At 43.6% G+C, this 22,088-nt stretch overlaps 1 long non-coding RNA gene across 1 annotated transcript in view; it reads right to left on the bottom strand.

Moving 5' to 3' along the window:
* LOC138923289 (uncharacterized) overlaps positions 1-22,088 on the bottom strand; it is a 51,354-nt gene that overhangs the window by 18,317 nt on the left and 10,949 nt on the right. The window contains exon 2 of the long non-coding RNA XR_011436739.1: positions 17,150-17,248. This is a non-coding gene — a long non-coding RNA (uncharacterized lncRNA). The remainder of the gene's footprint in view (positions 1-17,149; positions 17,249-22,088) is intronic.

Here is a 22,088-nt window from a genome sequence, read left to right on the forward strand (position 1 = left end):
ATCATCTAGTCTTGGCCAGCTTTATGTCCCCCAGTACTCAGGACGGGGTTTGGGGCAAGGAAAATACTCCATAATAAGTGAGAGAGGGAGTGAATCAGGCATTTTCTCTCTCTCTTTTCTGGGAATCGCTGAATCTCCATCAATTCATCTACAAATTGCAAGGACTGAAATGACAGAAATTCAGATCTCTAGATCAGCACACGATGCAAAGCTGAGACGCAGAACAAATGACAAGTGACAGTGAAACTGGATTTAAGAGAATTTGAATCATTTGGGCGAGAGAGCCCGCAGATGGCACATGCTGCTCAGTGTAGAAAAATGGGTCATTGCTCCCGGACCAATTACGACACAGTCTAAAAGATCTGTGAGAGGAGCAGAGCCTTCATGCTGCAGGCTGCTCAGGGAAGAGTTCGGGGGGATCTGTGGAGACTCCAGCACTGCCATGGCGGCACCCGGGTGCTGACAAACGGGGGGCCCGTGCCCACAGCAGGATGGCAAAACCAAGCTCAGAAGGGAGTGCTGTGCTCAGTGAGGCTCTTGATCTTGGCCTTCCCTGGGTAGACCGAGGATGGCCGCATTGAACAGCAGAGATTTTGTGAGGCTGGACAGTGGGCGCAGTGCTGTTTCCACGATAGTGCCTAAAAGCTAGAGCCTGCGGAGGACCTGGTTCACGGTGCTGAGGTGGCCCAGGGTGGCCACAATTGCTCTGGAGGTCTTCACCACAGCCCAGCTCTGCCTCCTGAGAAACACTCTCTGACCTTAGTGTCTTCATCTGTGACATAGGCATTACGGGACTTGCCCTACTTAGGTCACAGGATTTTAGTGAGGATTGGAAGAAATAGCAAGTGTAAAAATAAACCAAAATAAGGCCAACTCAGGAAAGATGAGTAGGATTTGGTCTCGTCTTGAGCAAGCCAATGATGCTCTGTATTTGGGGGAGGGGACGGAATGCATAGGGGTCAAGAACATTTCAGAATCACGAGAGAGATTGTTTTCCAAGTTGAAAGTAAGATGTGCTTCCCTGAGGAGAAAAATAACTGTGAGGAATGATTGTTCAAAGCTTGAAGAGTGAAAGTTTCATAGGCCCAACTCCTCTCAGGAGGGTAATAAATATGAGAAATAAGTTACTGTTGGAGATCATTGAAGCAGAGTGAGAATAAGTCCAAAATATACCTACATCCCTTTTAAAAGAAAGGGAACAGAGATTAAGAAAAAAGGTAGGGGAGCAGAAGGAGATCAAGGAAGCCAGAGATCAATGTTAAAAAGACAAAGATGTGCTTTTTCTCAAACATTTGTGATCTCAGACATGGGGTTAGCACAGACAGGTGTGCCCCCAGCCCAGTGATTCCCTTTCCCTTCTAACCTATTAGAGGCATTTGCACAGCCTCCTGCCATTGGAAGCGCTCTGCCAGCTTTCCTCCGATTGAACCGCACTCTTTATGAGCCATCACCTGTCATGACTTTTATTTCAAGCCTGCCTCTTCCTCTCCTCAACCTGTGGGATACTAAGAAGATGGTGCCATCACCACGTGCAAACGACTTTATACATCCTCTGGGCTGAAGGCAACAACAACAACAAAATTTATGTAATCCGCGAAAGCACAGAATTGGGTAGTAAAACTAGATAAATCATCTCTCTTTACAAAGCAAATTCTCACCAACTGCCACCCAGATCATAACATATGAGGAGCATTGCTCTTCACCTAGATGCACCCACCCCCTAAAAATGAAGTGCCTGGACGCCTCTGGGAACTATGCAAATGCAGGCGGTATTTATACATCTGGGTGATACATCAAGGATCAGAAGGTGTCTCCAGGCATGAGTTACAAGGCCTCTAAAAGCAATGACTCTTTTATTGGGTTTTAGATTATGGTGATTTTCCGTAAATCCTGCCTGAGTCACACAAAAGGGGAAGAGCAATTAACATTAATTAAACAATGCCCATAAAGAAGTTGCTGTGCTGACACTGATAACCTCTAAACGCACTTAGCCTGCTAACATTCTGGAGGGTGCTGCCTTGCTGCACCACCAGCGCTGGGCGGCTCCTCCTGCCCCAGCTCCTACTGCCCCAGGTGACTGCACACACATAGTGTCACGCCACCCAGCTCGAACACAGCCCTGTGGACCACTGCTCATCACACAGAACCACCAGAGGATCTTGTTAAAACAAGATTCTGAGGAGCCGGCCCAGTGGCACAGTGGTTAAGTTCCTGAGTTCTGCTTCAGCAGCCCAGGTTCACTGGGTCGGATCCCGGGTGAGGACTCATGCACCACTTGTCAACCATGCTGTGGCAGGTGTCCCACATATAAAGCAGAGGAAGATGGGCACAGATGTTAGCTCAGGGCCAGTTTTCCTCAGCAAAAAAGAGGAGGATGGGCAGCAGGTGTTAGCTCAGGACTAATATTCCTCAAAAAAAAAAAATGATTCTGATTCAGTAGGTCTGGAATGGGGCCTGAGAATCTGCATTTCTAACAAGATCCCTGGTGGTGCCAAGGCTGCTCATTGCCAGATCACAGTTTGAGAAACAATGTTGTACAGAAGCCCTTGAAACAGACCCCAGGCAGAGTGGCCTGGATTAGGGACAATGAGACCAACTCAAACCATCCAGTGAATTCCTAATGTACTTGCTACCCTGCTTTTCTTACCCCCAGGGAACTTCAAATGATGAGAAATAGGCAAGCAATATGCAGACGCCAAAGTTAATCTCAAAGTCACTGCAGATCCTGGAAGCTTAATCTTCTATTGAAAGGAGGAGGGATAAAAACCAGCTTCTGAGAAAGACAAGTCCAGGAATATCTCCAGTCTCAGGTCATCTATATTTTGCACCCGCCTAGTGGAGGAATCACCTAGGGAAAGCCACGCCCCACCGTTATGAGGGACTTCAAGGTGTGGCTTTTTCAGAGATGGAAAGGTTGGGAACAAGAATGCAAACCAAGAACCCCCGTCCCTAGGCACAGCCCCATTTCTCTGACTTCACACCATGGGATGAACCAAGGGAGAAACTGGATTTAAAGGCTGGCACATGGCCAATAATGATGGTCAGTGATGGGGAGAGGAGACTGCACAGGGCAGGAAGTGAGTGTGTGTAGAGAGAAGGGGCAGGAAGAAAGCAGGCAGTAGGTGGGGCAGGGAATGGGCAAAGGACAAACCAAAAACAATAGTCCAAGAAGCTTTGGCAGGAACTGACTGACTGTGCAGTGGTGATAGCCATGAGGAGTCCACCCAGGTGGGGCGGTCAGCAGGAGGAAAGAGCGCTCAGTCAGGGCTGGGACAGAGAAATTAGAGAAAATAGTACAGCGAACAGAAGAGAGAAATTAAGCTCACAGAGCCCTTCTCTGGGAGCAGATGTAAGGTTTGCAGCAGCCCTATAAAATGGCAGGCCAATCGGTCATAAAATTATATTATGATATTGTAATGATGTGGCTGCAGAAAGCATCAGTAACAATGTGCTGCCTGTGGATGGTTTCGATTTTAATTTGGTAATGATGTGATTGAAATGAGAAGTGTGCCACCAGGCCACAGAAAAGGGCCTGTGTACTTTTCTTAAAGTAACCTCGTAGTAATTTCCTGATCCAAAATAAATTCAAATATGAAAGCAATGGGGAAGGAAAAGAGGAATATTCCCTTTGGTGGACGAGCTCTTAAGTTAGGAAGTCCCAAGAGAGGTGGGGAAGAGGTCCAGGGCGGCTCCTGTACACTGACAGTTCTTGGGGCTCCTCAGAGACTAGCGTCATCTGACCAAGAAATTTGACCTTGAGTCTGTGGCCTTTCCTTTTTCTTCTCTCTGACATCCTTTCTCTGTAGCATTTTCAGTGCGACTAAAGCCAAGCTGGCTATTTATAGAGCAAGAACAATTTTGCCACAGGGTGTGGTGTTTAATTTGAAGAGACGTCAAAGAGCGAGGGGCAGATGGCTAAGCAGGCAGTGCCTCTCAGTGACCTTGATGGGGACCCCGACACCCGCGGACTCATCATGAATTGTGCAGATCCAGAAATGTGATCTGATGAATGAATCCTGAGTCGATCAAGCTCTAGGGAAGAAAAGATAAATTGATAAGCCAGGTGCCTGTTATTCATTTCTAGTAGATCTATGGGTGGCTTGTGAAATGACACCAGTCACCAGTTCAGATGATTCTTTCAGAAAAGCTATTCAGTTCAAGAGATTCAATTATATATCCCAAGATCACTTGGATTTGAAGATGCCAAACCTTAAAGCTTTAAAGAAGAAGAAGAAGAGAAAGAGAGGAAGGAAGGGAGGGAGGAAGGAAGGGAGGGAGGAAGGAAGGAAGGAAGGAAGGAAGAAACGAAGGAAGGAAGGAAGCAAGGAAAGAAGAAAAGCGATTCTCAGAATAATCCTTTCTCAAACCATACTGAAAGACCAACTCTTGCTTTCTCCACTCTGTGTCTCCATAAATTTAATGCAGACCATTCGCCTGTTAACACGTCTTTTCTTTAACTGGTTATTGTATCGGTTTCCTAGGGCTGCTGTGAGATAATAAAATATATATTGGTGTCTGCCCCAGGTTCCTGGCACAGGGCTCCTGAAACCCTTGTAATTTCCTGGGTGATCAGAATGTCTTTTGCCCTAATGAGGCGACTCTGGGTGGACTCCTGGATGGCTTCTGGATGAGGGCTGGTCACCAGAAAGATTAAGCCACGATGAGAAGCTTGGAAGTTTCAGTGCTGCCCTCCGTTATCCAGAGAGGGGCTGCAAACAGATTTAATAATTGATCATGCCTACGTAAGGAAGCCTCTATAAAATCCCACAAGTACAGGGTTCAGAGAGCTTCCAGATTGGTGAGCACAGCCACACCAGGAGAGTGACTCAGTCCAACTCCATGGGGACAGAAGCTCCTCTCAGACTGCATCTTATGTATCTCTTCATCCGGCTGTTCATATGTATCCTTTATCACATCCTTTAATAAACTAGTAAATATAACTAAGTGTTTCCTGAGTTCTGTGAACTGCTCTAGCAAATTAACTGAACCCACGGAAGGGGTTGTTAAAACCTCCAATCTATAGCCAGTTGGTGAGAAGTACAGGTAACAACCTGGGCTTGTGACTGGCATCTGAAGTGAGGGAGGGGGTCAGTCATGTGGGACTGGACTCTCGACCTGTGGGATCTGACACTATCTCTAGGTAGATAGTGTCAGGACAGAGTCAAAGTGTAGAACACCCTGCTGGCGTCACAGGGATCTGCTTGGTGGATGTTTGGGGGTGGAAAACACACCCCCACACTGGAATGGTGATCAGAACCCCTTAAAGCTGCCATAACAAAGTACCACAAACTGGGTGACTTAAAAACAGAAAGGTATTGTCTTACAGTTTGGGAAACTAGAAGTCAGAAATCACGGTGTCAGCAGGACTATGCTTCCTCTGAAACCTGTAGGGGAATTCCTCCTTGTCTCTTCCTAGCTTCTTTCTGCTGGTTTTCTGGCAATCCTTGGCATTCCTTGGCCTGTAGCTGCATCACTCCAGTCTCTGCTTCTGTCTTCACGTGGTGTTCTCCCTGTGTGTCCTGTCTCTGTCCCTTTTCTCCTCTTTAAGGACACTAGTCATATTGGATTAGGAGCCCACCTTACTCCAGTATGACCTCATCTTAACTAATTACATCTGCAAAAATCCTAAAACCAAATAACGTCACAGTCTGATGTACTAGGGGTTAGGACTTCAATATATCTCTTGCAGGAGATGCAATCCAACCCATAACAGTTATGCCACAGTGTGATTCAATTAAGCGTTAAGCATCATTTCAGCATCTGCTACTAGCTATCATGCAGGCAGGTGTTGAGGAAACCACGGGTCAGACCAGTTCTGGCCCTCAAGGATCTCACAGTCTATTGGAGCAGGTATGTATACAAGTAATTTACATAGTTTTTTCCCCTCTGGCTGCATGGGAAAGTTTAAAATATATTGAAGCCCAGTTCTACCCCTGACCAATGAAACCAGAACCCCTGAGATGGAGCCCAGCAATATTAGCGTATTTAAATAGTTCCCCAAATACAATGGCTAATCTTTTGTATCAACTTGACTGGTCACAGGGTGCCTGGAAATTTGGTCAAACGTTATTCTGGGTGTTTCTGTGAAGGTGGGCCTCATCCAATCAGTTGAAGGCTTGAATAGAACAAAAAGGCTGACCCTCCCCTGAATAACAGGGAATTCCTCCTGCCTGACTGCCTTTGTGTGGGACACTATGTCTTTCCTGCCTTCAAACTTGAACTGAAACATCAGCTCTTTCTGGGTCTCGAGCCTGCTGGCCTTCAGGTTGGATCTACACTATTGGCTTTCGGGGGTCTCCAACTTGCTAACTGCAGATCTTGCGACTTGTCAGCCTCCAAAATCACATGAGCCAGTTCCTTATTATATACATATACATATACATATACATATACATATACATATACATCCTTTGGAAAACCAGGTGATTCCAAAATGCAACCAGCATTAAGAACCTCTGACCTATAAATCGCAGACGAGAGAATGATTAATTCTGCCTGGGGAGGAGACTTCACAAAAGCAATCACAATTGAGCTGGGCCAGAAAGAACGAGCAGTATTTGCCTTGCCAAGTAGATGGGGGCAGAGGAAAGCGTATTAGCAAGGGAAGCAAAGAAGAGAGGGTGGGAAGAATGAAGGAGTAACTGGGATGAAGCTAAGATGGAAGCATTGGGCCCCGATTCTGACCTGCTGAAAATGTCATGGCTAAATAATACAGGGACCTATTGAAAAGTTTTACACAAGGGAGTAATGTGCCATTTCTGCATGCTTAGGAAGACAAATCTGAAAGCTGTATGGAAGAGGGGCAGGAAGACTGAAAGTGAGCAGGACCAACTAGGACATCAGTGCAAAAACTCGCTATGGACCAAATGTTCATGTCCCCTCTAACTTCATATGTTGAAACTCTAAGCACCAATATGGTGGCATTAGGAGGTGGGCCCTTTGGGAGGTAATAAGGTCTGGATGACGTCATGTGAGGTCATGCTCTCTGTCACCACCGTGTGAAGATACAGCAAGAAGGCAGCTATCTCTAAGCCAGGAAGGGGGTCCTCACCAAGAACCAAATCTGCTGGCACCTTGATCTTGGATTTCTCCGCCTCCAAAACTATGAGAAATAAATGTCTGTTGTTTAAGCCACCCAATCTCTGATATTTTGTTACAGCAGTCCAAGCTAACTAAGAAAAAGCCCAAGCAAGAGATGGTGTGGCCCTGGGCTAAAGAAAAACAGAGTTTTATTGTATGTTTTAGAGCTTGAGTCAACAAGATTTTGGTGACTGGGCTTGGGAAATGAGGAGGAGGTGTCAAATACAACTTCAAAGTTCCTTAGTTGGGTCACTGAGAGGATGATGGTATTGAGATTGGGAGCACAAGAGGAGAAACAGATTTTGTGGAGGACATAATGAACTCACTTAAATTTGAGGTGCCACAGGGCATTTGCATGGAGATGTCCAGTGAGCTGATAAAAATAGATTCCTGGCCTTCAAAAAACGGATTGTGTTCTATACTTTATAGATAAAAATTTAGGAATAATCAGAATGTAAGTGATAACAGAATTCATGGGCATGAGTAAGATGAGCTAGGAAGAAGATCAAGAAAGTTGAAAATGGAAGCCTGACATATATAACTGTTTAAGGGACAAATGAGGTGGGGGAAGTTATCAAAGAGGCTAAGGATGAACAATCAGTACAGTAAAAGAAAAACAGGTGAGAATGGAGTAGTGGAAGACTTCTGAGTCTGGATCCAATCAGTAGACAGAAACCACACATTTGAAACAGGGGAGGTTTAATATAAAGAATTATTAAGCAATGATAGGAGAGTAATGATAATAATAGGGAACTCTAAAGTTTACCCCAAAACTGAGAGAGAGTATCCAAGGAGAGATAAACTCGGAAGGGGAATTCAGAACCCATTGGAAAAATGTGTAGGTAGGAAAATACACTCTTCTGATGGAGGTCAAGGAGAAGGATTTAATATTTGCCAAATCGTAATCTAATCTAAACTAAAAGGAATGATTGATATTGTCAAATGTTTCAAAGATGTCCAGTAATTAGAGGGAGACCAAAGAAGAGAAAAGATACACTTGGCTATCCTTAGGGTAAGTGATGAATAATCTAAAGCATTATCTTTGTTTTAAAACAACTGTGAATACATGGTAGAGCAGGAGGAAAAAATTGGCATAAATTTTAAAGATTAAAAGGAGAATTCAGGGGCCAGCCCCACGGCCTAGTGGTTAGGTTCGGCGTGCTCCACTTCAGTGGCCCAGGTTTGGTTCCCGGGCCCAGACTACACCACTTGTCAGCAGCCATGCTGTGGTGGCATCCCACATATAAAATAGAGGAAGACTGGCATAGATGTTAGCTCAGGGCAAATTGTCCTCAGCAAAAAAAAAAGAATTCAAGGAACTGTGTTTGCAGGTACATTTAGAAATACCAAGAGGCCAGGGGCATGCATTCCTCTCCTCTGGCAATAAGGGCACTGTGTTGGGAGAGTCTGAGCAGCTCCATTCTGGGCACTCTTGAAGAAAGCAAAGCAAAGCAAACTCATTTACATGAGAAAATACTCAGAAACTTCTCCTAAGCAAACTAACCTTGAGTCTAAATTCCAACCTAGGAATTGAGAACAATCATGGTAGTCTAGTGACTTTTTTTTTTTTTGAGAAAAAGTAAAATCTGGGAGAAAATTTTACCTTTGTCGAGACTCATGAATCTTACTCTTCCCCAGGATTTCTTTTATTTGTTTAGAGGGAACTTATTCAGTTCCACAAAACACTTTCTTCTGTTAAAACCTATAAAGTGACAGAAACATCCTTCCATAGACTGATGTGAATTCAAACAAGTGGCCCTCTGGTCTTCTTGTCAAGGCATTCCAGGGACTCCTTGACCAATAGTGACCTGCTACACTTCATCTAAAAATATAGCCTATCCTCATTCTCCTCTTTCAGTGAGGCCTGCTCACTGAAAATGGGCCCCTACCTTTTCGAGACCTTTTTCTCTACAAAACAAGTATGGTTCCTTCACTTGTCACTTCTTTAAGAGAAAGCCCAGAACATTCGCACAGCCTCCAAGAACAGTAATCATCAGGATCACAGTTTCCTCACTGGTTTGGGCTAGATGATCTCTAAGGCTCTCTCTATCTCCAAGGGTCTCTGAGTCTCTAAAAGGATTGCCACAGGGGCTGGCCCAGTGGCACAGTGATTAAGTTCACACGTTCAGCTTCAGCGACCCCAGGGTTCACTGATTTGGATCCCGGGTGGGGACCTACGCACTGCTTGTCAAGCCATGCTGTGGCAGGTGTCCTACATATAAAGCAGAGGAAGATGGGCAAGGATGTAAGCTCAGGGCCAGTCTTCCTCAGCAAAAAAGAGGAGGATTGACAGCAGATGCTAGCTCAGGGCTAACCTTCCTCAAAAAATAAAAAAATAAACTTAAAAAAATAATAATAATAATAAAAAGATTGCCACAATGAATGCTCTGCCTCACCTATCATGACAGTTCATTATATCGCTGGCCCCAGTGAAATACTCCTCCTGAGATACTCAAGTCCTGGAATTCATGCCCTTGTGTCCTCCCCTCCCGTTGAATTTGGGCAAGGCCTGTGACCTGCTTGAACCAAGAGAATGTGGCAGAAGTGATGCCATGCCTGTGTCAGGACTAAGCCTTAGGAAGGCCTGGTAACTTCTACTTCTGCATTCTTGGGAGCCCTGAGGTGCTATGTAAGATGTCCAGCTTCTCTGCTGGAGAGATCATTCAGAAAAGGTGAGGCCCTGGGCCTTCAAAGAGAGAGAGAGAGAGAGGCCCAGCCACACCAGCATCTCAGCTGAGCCCAGCACATAGCTATCCAGCCAGCTAAATGCAGTCACATGAGTGACTACTGGCAAGGCCAGCCAAAGAACCACCCAACTGAGTTCAGCCCTAATTGCAGAATCATGAGCAAATAAAGTGGTTGTTGTTTTAGGCCACTAAGTTGTGGGGTGGTTTGTCACATAGGAATAGACAGGCAAAAAACAAATCAATTATGATTCTACAAAACAAAGGTTGGCAAGGGATGTGTGTTAGGCCAAGTGTCTGATGCTTTTCCCTATGGAGGTGATAGAAGGTAGAATTGTTCATTTGTCCCAAGCTGTAACTATATTAATCACGTCTTTTTATTCTGTATTTTTGATGCTTTGACATCTCGGGGCCTTGCTGACCCCAGAGGAACTGTCCCTTCCTGGGATACACAATTCCTGGAGATAATAAAGGGCTCCAATAAAGGGCTTTCATATGCAAGCCGACCAATCCAGAGCCTGTACTCCTCACCTCCTCCTTCATCAGGTTCTAACGCTCTGGGCCACTATCCACCTGCCCTAATCACCAGGGCCAGGTCTCAGACAACCAGGGACAGACCCTATGCCTCGGACCCCACTGAAATCATTCAAATTATCCAATTCTAAGCCTGTAAACCCTGCGTTCCCTATTCATTCACACAGAAACCACAATAAAGGGTCTTGCCCAGGTTTTCCCCTGCTCCCTCTTCCTCCCAACTAACCCTGGTGCTTCCCTGTGTGGCCCTCCCCCATGGCATGGCATGCCCCTCCTCTCGGGATCTGTGAGTATAACAAACCATCTTTTCAATGGCAGTCATCTCCTGATCGGTTAGCCTTGCTGTACCTAAATGATAATAAAACCTGTATAGTAAAACAATAACTTGTGAGTATAAATGAGTGAGTGAATCCTATGGCCAGAGTGACTCTCATAGGTGACTGAGATGGACGAGGCAGAGGAGATTGGGAAGGACCATCTTGTAACATTGTGCCACGAAAAATAGTAACCACTATTTTTGAATGCTTCTCATTAATCCTCAAGATAACTCCAAAAGGTGGGTTTTATTGTCCCTGTTATCTAGAAGTGAAAATTAAGACTTAGATTAAATAATATGCCATAGTAAGCAGCAGAACCAGGATTCCAACCCAGTTTTGCTGGAATCCAAAACCAGCACTCTTCTCATAGGCTGCCCCAACAATCTTTTCTAGGCTTATCGCAGTTTGCCAAGTCTTCCTACATTATACAATACCTTGGTCAGTTTTCTGTATTGAATTTTTGAACAAATGAGTTTTATCTTCTCTACTCACTTTTTTCTGATTATGAAAGCAATAACTCTCAGTGACAATTTGAAATATAAAGAAGAAATTTAAAATCACTCATACAAGCGCTCAGAGATAACCATTGTTAACATTTTGGTGTCTATTCTTCTAGTCTTTTTTCCATACCTATTTTGTACATATTTTACAAAACTTGGATTAAACTCAGTATCTCTTATAACCTACTTTTTTAACCCCAAAATATATTGTGAGCATTTTACCATGCCATTAAATACTCTCCTAAGATAGGAATTTTTTTTTTTTTAAAGATTTTATTTTTTCCTTTTTCTCCCCAAAGCCCCCCGGTACATAGTTGTATATTCTTCGTTGTGGGTCCTTCTAGTTGTGGCATGTGAGACGCTGCCTCAGCGTGGTCTGATGAGCAGTGCCATGTCCGCGCCCAGGATTCGAACCAACGAAACACTGGGCCGCCTGCAGCGGAGCGCGCGAATTTAACCACTCGGCCATGGGGCCAGCCCCTCCTAAGATAGGAATTTTAATGGCTAATTTTTACCACTTTATAAATACTATAGTCATTTATTAATCCTCCATTGTTATCATGTGAATTATTTCTAATATTTTGCGATTAAAATGCTGTGTTAATATCCTCCTATGTCCTTATAAATAATTCTTTGTGAATATCTCTGGCTAATATTTTAGGATAAATTCCTAGATTTAGAATTGCTGAATCAAAGAATATGCACATTTTTAAGACTGCTGATATTTATTTCAAATTTCCCTCCAAAAATGTTCTACCAATTCCCACTTATCCCAGAGTCCTTTGTTTTAAACATAAAATGACTCTCTACTAGAGATTGCTCTGTGTGTGTGCATCTGCGTGTGCCTGGGTGTGTATGCGTGTGAGTGCATGTGTGACTAAACCACCCACAGGGTCCTTTCCATGCTAAGTACAAGCAAAGTTTAGTCTTTAAATAATATCTATAGTCGGTAAATAGACTCCTTAGACTTGAAATCTTTATTTCAAAAGAGTAACTTCATTTCTCAAAGGGGCTTGCCAACCTAATAGGGGAGTGACTTGTTTTTCAGCCATGCAGAACTGTGACACGTGACACTACCTATACTGCTTAAAGGACAGGTTTCTGTGCAGCTCTCAGATACACTCAGATTGGGAGGAACCCGTGTAATATAAGTCCACAGAAAGAAGGCTAGCAAGCAGCACACACTACTCCAATAAAGGAAGGGTAGCTAAAAGAGGTGGCATTTTATCTGACTCTAAAAAACTAGAGAGGTGCAGAGTCTCAGAATAAAATGCAAGGCTGTATCACCCCCCTGCATACACAAGCAAAGGAACAGCCGCTTACCTGGTGTGATCTAAAGTGTTCCCCGTACAAATTCATGCTCCCAAATGTCACCTTCCCACCAACCTTTTGTCGTGTGCCCTAAATTCTAAGTAGTAACACCTTTGGCTTCAGGCTGAAAGTCCCTGTCGGGATGCAAATAGATGAGCTAGAAGGGCTAACACCTTAAACCATTAGCAGCATTAACAGCTCTGCTCAAATGAGCTTATCAAGTAGCTGGAGTCACCTAGAAAGGCCCCAAGGAAATGAGACCAAAGTAGGTGATATTACACAGAGGCCAAAGTCAGGGCAAGTGGGTAGCAAAGAAATGTCCTGGATGATCTGGGACATCTGGGACAGAAGGATGGGTCTGGTGGCAAAAGGGACAACACTTGGTGTTTTGGGGGTCCCAGAGTTGAGAGGCTTCAAGGGAAGTGTTCAGTGGGGTTCAGGCAATTAATTGGACTTGTTGGACCAAAACCTAGAGCCCCGTTCCCCGCTGGTCTCTTCACCACCACAGTTCAGAGCAGAAAACGGATCTGCAGCTTCTATTCCCTGCCACCAGCGGAACTTCCAGCAAACAAATTACTCCAAGTGGCGGCACCTCTTACCTCATCCTCTCCCAGGTCTATATTTATTGTTAGTACCATAGACTAAATGCCTAGTGACCCTGTGTACAGTAGAGCAGAACGCTGTTCGGTCTTTTTGTGCCATCCTTTCATCTTCTGGCTGCTATTAATAGTTTTTCATGGCCAATTTTTTCAGAATTGGGTGGCCAGGTCCTTCTTCCTAGTCTGTCTGGTCTGGAAGTTCCACTGAAACCTGTCCACCGTGGGTGATCCTGCTGGCATGTGAAATACTGGTGACACAGCTTTTAGCATCACAGTAACATGCAGCCACCACAGTATGACAACCAACAGATGGGTGGTGTGGTTCCCTGACTGGGAAAGGAACCCAGGTTGCTGCAGTGAGAGCACTGAATCTTAACCACTAGACCACCAGGGCTGGCTCAGGTGTATTTACACAGTACCTATCTGAGGCGGACCCTGCACAGACCGGGTTACACCCATCAACAAGGCACTGGTTACATCAATGGCAACCCTGAGGAGAGTTCTCTGTGCTGAAGTAAGGCACTAAATGGAATAGCCTCTTAACTGGCACATTGCTATCAGTATTATTATGGCTGTCTCTTCATGCCTGTCACTGGATTATGGTAATTTTTTTTAGTCATGGGTTTTAATCAGAGTTGAAGTCTCTGGGTTACTGACAGCTCGGGAAAGTTGTAACTGCCGTAAGATTGACTTCACACTGTCACAAAATCATAACATAAGCAGAAAGCTAGAGGCTCCCACAAGCCTCCTCCTGCCAATTAAAAAGAAAGCAACTTTCTAAACAGCAGGCTCCTTTTCCAGGCTTGCCACAAAAGGGAGGGAAGCAGAGGGCACCTGCTTCTCCCTCCTTCTTCCCCCAAAGTTCAAAGCAAGAAACAACGATCCTGGCCAAGGTAGTCCTAGAAGCAGATTTTGCAATTTAGCTAATGGTATCTACAGGAAGCTGGAAATCATTCCTTTGACACACTGTGGTACTTAAACAGCTTCCGGCCTTGTGGCGTTCTCCTGACCTTGCAGTACCTCCTCACAGACATTGTGTCCAATCCTTCATTTGAAGAACCACAACAGACCTGGGCACGTGGGTCATGGTAGCTAGCCTCTTTGGAGGTTATGAGACAGAGGCACTTGCACCTCTGGCCTTGTCTTCTTGTCATCACATGCAGTGGAAGTTCCCTCCTGACCAAATGGGACCCCAGCTGCAAGGCATCCAGCATCAGGCTGTGTGTTAGGCTGAGATCACTAAATCCCTTTCCTGTCACTACAGAGAAGGCATAGGAGACCATAGTACCAGCCTTAGACAAACTCTAGATGTTTCTCCACTTTGCCTTCAGAGTCATTCTACTTCCTCCAGTCACAACAATTTCCCCATTTCTAGTACCATCATTCTTAGGGACCCCAGCATAGGCCACTCTGGCATCTAACTTAGGTTTGTCCTTTACATCCATCCAAACTCCCATTTGCCTAAGATCCTGTTCTCAAATAACTATTACAGAGGGATGACCTGAATACACAAGGCAGGCTAGGCTAGGTTATGCTGAGTAATAAACAACCTTAAAATCTCAGTGACCAAAACAAGGGTTTCTCACTCATGTTGCATATCGATCACAGGTTGCCAAGGGACTCTGTTCCTCAGAGTCACTCAGTGACTCAGGCCGCCATCAGCAACCCACGCCACCATCTCAGAAGTTGCAATCATCATCCCCAAGGGAAAAAAGACTCTAGAGTCTTCTCCTGGCAGTTAAATGCACTGGCTCAGAAATTATTAATATTACTTCCACTCTCAAGTCATTGGCCAGAATTAGTCACATTGCCCCATCCAACCAAAAAGAGGCCAAGAAGTACAATCCTCTTTTGTGCATCAGAAGAATAGAAATATTTGGTGAATTACATAAATGACTAACAGACCAATTAATTAACTGACACTAAGAAGACAAATAAAGATTCACAGAGTGAAGAGTGCCCCTCCCGGTGGTATTCACTAGTACAATGAAGCTTATTGTGTTCAACTCTCCAGTGCTGGGCAGGGAGGAGCAGATAACGGACACTGTCTACTCACAGTTCTCAAAGTAGTTTGCTAGAGTGAATCCAAAAATCAGATAACTATGTGTGGAAGTTGCAAAGGGTGTGCTGCGAACGTTTACCAAAGAATATGCTAAACAATTTAAATTGGGGGTGGGGAATGAGGGGAGAAAGAATTGGAAGCCAAGATAGGAAGCTGAAAGGGATTGTGGGATGATGAAGATGAAGCTGGACAAGGATAATTTTTGCTGTTAGCTCCTAGTTTTCTGGAAGCAAGAAAACAAAAAATCCATTGTGAAAATTATAGTATCAGTCTAACGCGAAGCAATTAAGGCTTGGAGCAGAGTTTGAAAGAAAGAGACATCTGATCTCAGAATCTGAGATTCTGGTGAACAAATAATTGACACAATGAGAGGACGGTGTGGGGAAGATGGAGACGCTCGTTGTTCATGGATCCAGGAGAAGTGCTGAGCATTAGCAGGACCTCCTTGCAACAACAGTAAGAAGCTGAGTTTCAGAAAACAGAAGGACAGCAAAATAATGTTCTTGTGCCCTAGCAAGTGCTATATATGTGCCCAGGGCAATAACCAGCAAACCCCAAATATGACCCATGGTGTAGCGTTGAAAATGCATCATCAGAGCCAAAGCAGGAGGGAGGAGGAATCTCAAAGATATCTGAGCACCTTCAGAGCAATTCAGGGAAATAGACCTACGGGGTGACACCACACCCAATCTGTCAGCAAATTCTGTTGGCTCTACCTCTCACATATAACCCAAAGTAGAATACCTCTTACCACCTCCGCCTGCCACCTTCTTCCAAACCACTCTAATCTCTTGCCTGGATTTTTGAGGCAGCCTCCTAACTGGTCTCCTGTTTAAACCCTTGCCTCCCGATTGTCTATTTTCTATGAAGCAGCCAGAATTATCCTCTTGAAATGTAACCATTCCTCTGCATTAAACTCTTCAATGGCTTCCCATTCTGCTCAGAGGATCCCAAGGACTTCCCTTGACTTAGAAAGCTCTGTAGGATACAGTCCTCTGAATCTTCTGGGACCTCATGCCCCATTACCACTTCCTTACCCACTCGGCTCTGGTCACACTAGCATTGCTGCTCTCTCTGCCAAGCCTTTGATCTCAGGGCCTTTGCACAGGCTGTCCTCACTGCCTGGAAGGCTCTTCCCCCAGAGATCTGCACCAGGCCTTGCTCCCATGCTTCCTGTGGTCTCTGTTCAAACACCACAATATCAGTGAAGTCTTTCTAACCCATTTTATGTAAAAGAGCAGCCGCCACCTCTAGCCCTGAAGGCCCTATGCCCCATCAACTCTCTTTCCTTAACCGATTTTATGTGAAATGGGTTGTCACATGTCACCTATCCTACATTCTACTTGTTTAGCTGTAGCATAAGTAAGCTCCCAGAGGGCAGGAGTGTTTCTTGCCTGATTTGTTCACTGCTGTAACCCGAGTATCTAGAACAGGCCCTGTCACAAAGCATGAGTTTGAGCTCAATAAATATGTGTTAATTGAGTAGAATGAAATTTACCCCAACCTTACTACTGTGTGTATTCAACGTCAAAGAGATAGTCAAGGGACAAGGCATTTCTTTGTCTTGAAATGCCCTGTGAGGATTCAGGTCTCCTCCCACTCCTACCTGGTATCAGCTGCCATGGATACATGTTTCCTAAAGGGGTCAAGGATGCGACAGATGCTTTACATTAGCTTTTATGTCCTCCATAAAATTAACAACAAGCAAACCTTGAGTAAAGGAGCTATAATTCTGTCTTGCAATTCCGATCTGACACAGAGCGTAAGAGCTTGGCTCTCGAGGCTAAAAGCTGTTTCCAAAGCCCTCCATGGAATTATACCTCTGTAATTCATTTACCGTTATTCATTTTATATATGTTTACAGATACAGCCAAAAAAATCACACGGCCAGCAAAACCAAAGCAAAGCAGAAAAGATAACCTAGTGGTTTTCATTTTTAAATTACAATCATTATATAAGACACAATATTTTGTCACACTACAGCACTTCTAAGCTAAATAAGAAATACACTTAACATCAACGTAAACAGAATACTATAGCTTTTTAAAAGAATGAATATTACCTTGCTCTGTCTTCAGGGGTGTTATTTTCAATAGCAATATCAATTCACAAAGAAAAGTCAGGAGAATAAGTATGGCTTTTTAGCCAAGAAGATTCACATCTGCAAACAAGATCAGACAAAGTATTTGATAATATCCTTGAAAGGCCTCTACAGTTACCGTCCCACCCCAGCTATTTTCAACTACCCAACCAAAAACAATCCAATAAGCCTTATGTCCACATTTCTAACGAAACAAACCTTATTAAAAATAAACGAGTATACAGATGGGCTTGGAGAGATCAAGCATCCAATCCACCTTTTACGTTTCTTTATTTTATTTCATTTTAAAACCATTTAGGGTATTCAGAAGCAGTCTCTTAGAAAGAAACATTGGGGGAATGACATTTTCCATCTACCAGACACACCCAGATAAAGATAAGAAGTATGTACTTTCTGCAGCCAGTGAGCTGCGACTTCGTTTGAGAGGGAACGCAGAGGACCTAGAAGACTCCCCAAGTGCCAGTTTCAATCCGCAAGACATTTGGCTGCGACTTACAACCTATTTCATAGATAGGCTGCTGAACGGCCTCCAGATGGTGTGTATAAGATTTTACAAATGTTTTTCTTCTTCCAATCAGACACGCCCTTTCAACTACAGAAAACTGTCCATAAGAAAACTGCCCAAAAGACTTCTAGAAAAATTCAGCAAATTCAATTCACAAATATTTTGGAGCACATACTATGTGTGAAGCGCCATTCTGGGTACAGAGAATACAGTTGTGAATAAAATAGATTTAAAATCCCTGCCTTCTCTTCTAGTGTGTGTCTGGGGTGAAGGAGGGGGCAAGATGTAAGCAAAATAAGTAAATTATAGATTTTTAAGGTGGTAATCGCTAGGTGCTATAGAGAAAAATCAAGTGGGGAAAGAGCCAGGGAAGGTGGGGGGCGGGTGCAATTCTACACAGAATTAGAGTAGGCTTCACTGGGAAGGAGACATTTAAGCAAAGCCTTGACAGATGCTGATACCTAGAAGAGACTTCCAAGCAGAGAGAACAACAAATACAAAGATCCTGAGGTGGAATGAAATCTTGCCCTTTGCAACAACATGAGTGGACCTTGAAGGCATTGTGCTAAGTGAAATGAGTCAGACAGAGGAAGACAAATATCATATGATTTCACTTATACGTGGAATCTAAAAAAAAGAAAAAGAAAAAAACCAAGCTCACAGATACAGAGAACAGATTGGAGATGGAGAGTGAGGAGTGGGCAAAATGGGTGAAAGGAGTCAAAAGGCACAAACTTCCACTTACAAAATAAATAAGCTCTGGAGGATGTAATGGACAGGATGGTGATGACAGTTAATACTGTATTGTATATTTGAAAGTTGCTAAGAGATTAAATCTTAAAAATTCTCATCACAAGAGAAAAAAATTCCGGATATATGGTGACAGATGTTAACTAGACTTATTGTGGTGATCATTTTGCAATATATATGCACAAATATGGAATCATTATGTTGGACACCTAAACTAATATAATGTTGTATATCAATTATACCTCAATTAAAAAAAATAATAAAGAACCACATGAGGATCAGAAGCTTCCTGAATCAACAGAAGGTGTCATATCCCTGCTCTTCACTATGCACATGTTGTGGGGGGAGTCACTCAGTCTCTCCTTTAGTCACCCATTCTCTCCCTGACCCATCACTGTGCTAGGAGCCGTGAACAACAGAGCCAAGAGTACTATTTCCATGCTCAAAACCTGCCAGTCTAGTTGGGGAGGCATATGAAGCTACCTCCTCCTTTCTTCTGCTGTTCTTGCTCCTCTCTGTTTTTCTCCTCCCCCTCTGCCCCTGCCAGGTCTCCCTGACGTCCTCGAGGCACCAAGCCCCAAAGCGTTGCCGACTCCTGCTCCTGACAATGGTGAGCACCATGGAGACTGCTCTTGTTTGTGGCTATGTCCCTATTTGCTGTCTGATGCCTGTTTACATACAGCTCCCCTCTCACGAGTGGCATGGCCCTGCCTCTGACTTTCTTCTGTTTCTTTCTTTCGCTCCTAGTTAAGGTAAAGCCCCAAACCAAACAGGACCCAGCCCTATAAACTCCAGAATCAACCTCAGATTATCGACAATGTGACCTTCCATGGGGCCTTTAACTTAGATGCACACAGATCTACTCTTACCAGGGAGAAAGGAGAGTCGATCACTCCTTTCTGAAGCTGTGTTCCATCTTCCAGGTTTCTTGGCCCTTTTAATAAATGAGCTCTCCGAGTGCCAGAGGTCATTATGGTTTCAGTTCCTGATGCCTTTGAAAATACAGCTCAGGTTTTGTCCTGGAGATCATGTGGGCCTAGGAACCCAGAGTTTTACTGTCTACTTAGTTTGTAAACCATGTCTTTTAAGCAGATGCTATGGCAGATGGTAAGTGATACCATGGGGTGTTTACCCTGATGGAATCCTTGCTAAAGTTCACCTGACCCACCCGCATCCTCTAGAAGCCAGGACATTCTAGTACCTGTGCTAAGAAATCCATCAAAACCAAAAAGACCTGTTAAATGGTAAGTAATAGTAATGGGTCTGTGCTAATGAAAATGCAGAGCTTCTCCACCCAGAGTGGAAAAAACCAAGCTGAACCCAGCATCAGAGATTTTCCAGCGAGGCTGTCACTGTGATCTGCGATGTGCTATCAAGATGAAATTGGAACCAAGTGTACTTTATTCAGGACATCTGTGAGATAAAAAATATAATGCTCCTTTTCTATCTTTGTGACATTGTTCGCAAAGATGTGATTTGGCTGTTAAAACCGCTTGCGCTGTATCTCAAGGCTATGGTTGACAATTCAAATAAAAGCCTCTCTCTCTCTCTCTTTGGTTTGCTATCTGAACTGCAGTTAGCTGTCATGGCCATTCCACATACTGGGGCACTTGGAGAGGGGGCAAGGCATTTAACTGACCTACTGGAGCTTCCCCTCGGACTCTGTGCTTCTGATCTCATTTAATTTCCTGGAGTTCTGGGAAGTGTTGTGTTGTTTTCCTTTTTAATGCCTTCAAAATCAGGTGCAGTGTTAAAAGACAAACAATGATGTTTAATTTTTAAGAATTTTATTGTATACACTCCGCAGAAAATTTAGAATATACATATTAGTACGAAAAAGAAAATAAGATGCCACCATTTTAGACTAGCACTGTGAATATTTCAATGCATTTCCTTCTGATCTTTTTCCTATGCATGTGCGTGAGTGTGTTTTGTTGGCTTGTTTTTGTTCCTGGAGTGAGGGTAGGGTGTGTCTGAATGATCAAGTTTGTGAACTCCTCATTAACTATTTATGACAAACATTATTCCAACAACCTTTAATTCTCAACAGATGTGGGCACACTATTTTTTGCCATCATCATTACTCTGCAAGGAACACCTTTCCAGACGAGTGTCTCTCTGAATTTCCATAAACCACTTGAGTCTTCATCAAAAGAAACATTGTGAAATGTCTCTCTCTACAGAGAAGCAATGTTGTAAACATAGAATCTTATCTAAAACACTCAAAATTACTGGCCTTTCCGACTCTAGCTCAAGCAAGCACTGTATTTTTATTTGCTTAACCTCAAGCCCGCTCAGAACCTTGAGTCAGCCTGATATGTGGGGACATCCTGTCCTGCAAAAGGTGCTCCCAAGATGTCCTACTTACTACCTCTTCTCCCCCAAGGGTGCCTCTGGCTTATTCTTCAGAATAAGTCATTCATAAACTAAATCCAAATGGACTAGTTCCCTATAAAAAGGCAACTTTCAGATATATCTGTACATTTTCACTGGAGACACTGGGTTATTGAATTTCTATTGAATGCTAGTTAAAGTCTTGTGGTGCTAAGGGGGAGAAAGATGCAGTTTAAATCCAAGAAAAGAAACACTATAATGTCACTCATTGGGATCTAGAGTTGGCGGACAGCTATTCAGTCAGCCCCAATATTCGCTATTCTTTGGTTTGTGACATTTTCTCATAATTACGGCACACTCCCATTAAGGAAACCCCAGGGAAAACTAGTGGTTTGAAGAGGAACAGTGTGGCCTCCTTGAAAGAAATTTCACTTTTGGAACAAGAAAAAGGTGTGCTGTGCATTCACTTGTCTTTTGTCCTCTGAGCTGACCTTGCATCAAATTCAGGCCAACAGGAGTTTGGCCAAGATTTCCATCTGGGAGGCGGAGTAGTTAGGACTAACCAGGGGCTGTCATGTCAGCTGCAGGTGCCTAAGACCACCATTCACTTGAAACTTTGGGCAGAGTGTTGCTTGCTTATTTTCTTTTCTCTACAGTCAATGTAGACATTCATTTTCGATCGCATACAAATTTTTAACATTTTGAGACGTGGAGGTAAGAGGAAACAAAGACACTATCATTATCCATTTGTTTCTTGAAAGCTAGAAATCGCAGTATACTATGAAGAAGATCTGAAATCTCATCCACATCAGGGGGACATTAAATTGTTGTGTTAAATTGTTATTGAATTTCCCTTTCCTGGGTTGTGGAAGGCAAGGAAAAGAGAGGGATATTCAAACATCACTGGGACATGTAGAAAAAATCTGGCTAAGATGTGGCTCAATGATTGCTACTCGAAGAAGCTGCACATATGTTCAAGTCTGCAATAGTCTTCTTATTTAAGGACAATCACGGGCTTGCAATGATTTTTCCACCTCTGCTCCTGATGACTTGCCACTATTCCTTTCATCATTTTAAGCTATTCGTAAGTAACTGCTGCCATCCAATAGGCGAATTCCAGACTTCTAGGCAATAAAAGTTAATCTTTTACATTAGGATGTGCAATCTGAAGTAAACTCATTGATTGTATAGTCAAAAATCCACAGGCATTAGTGGCAATCTCTTAGCCAATTGATTACACTTTGTTATGCTAGTTTCATAGTAAAATTAACTGAAGATCCAAGTAAAAACTGTCAGTATGAGTCAGAGGAA

Source organism: Equus caballus, chromosome 2 (genome assembly GCF_041296265.1).
Source record: "Equus caballus isolate H_3958 breed thoroughbred chromosome 2, TB-T2T, whole genome shotgun sequence".
In the NCBI taxonomy this organism is placed as follows: domain Eukaryota; kingdom Metazoa; phylum Chordata; class Mammalia; order Perissodactyla; family Equidae; genus Equus; species Equus caballus.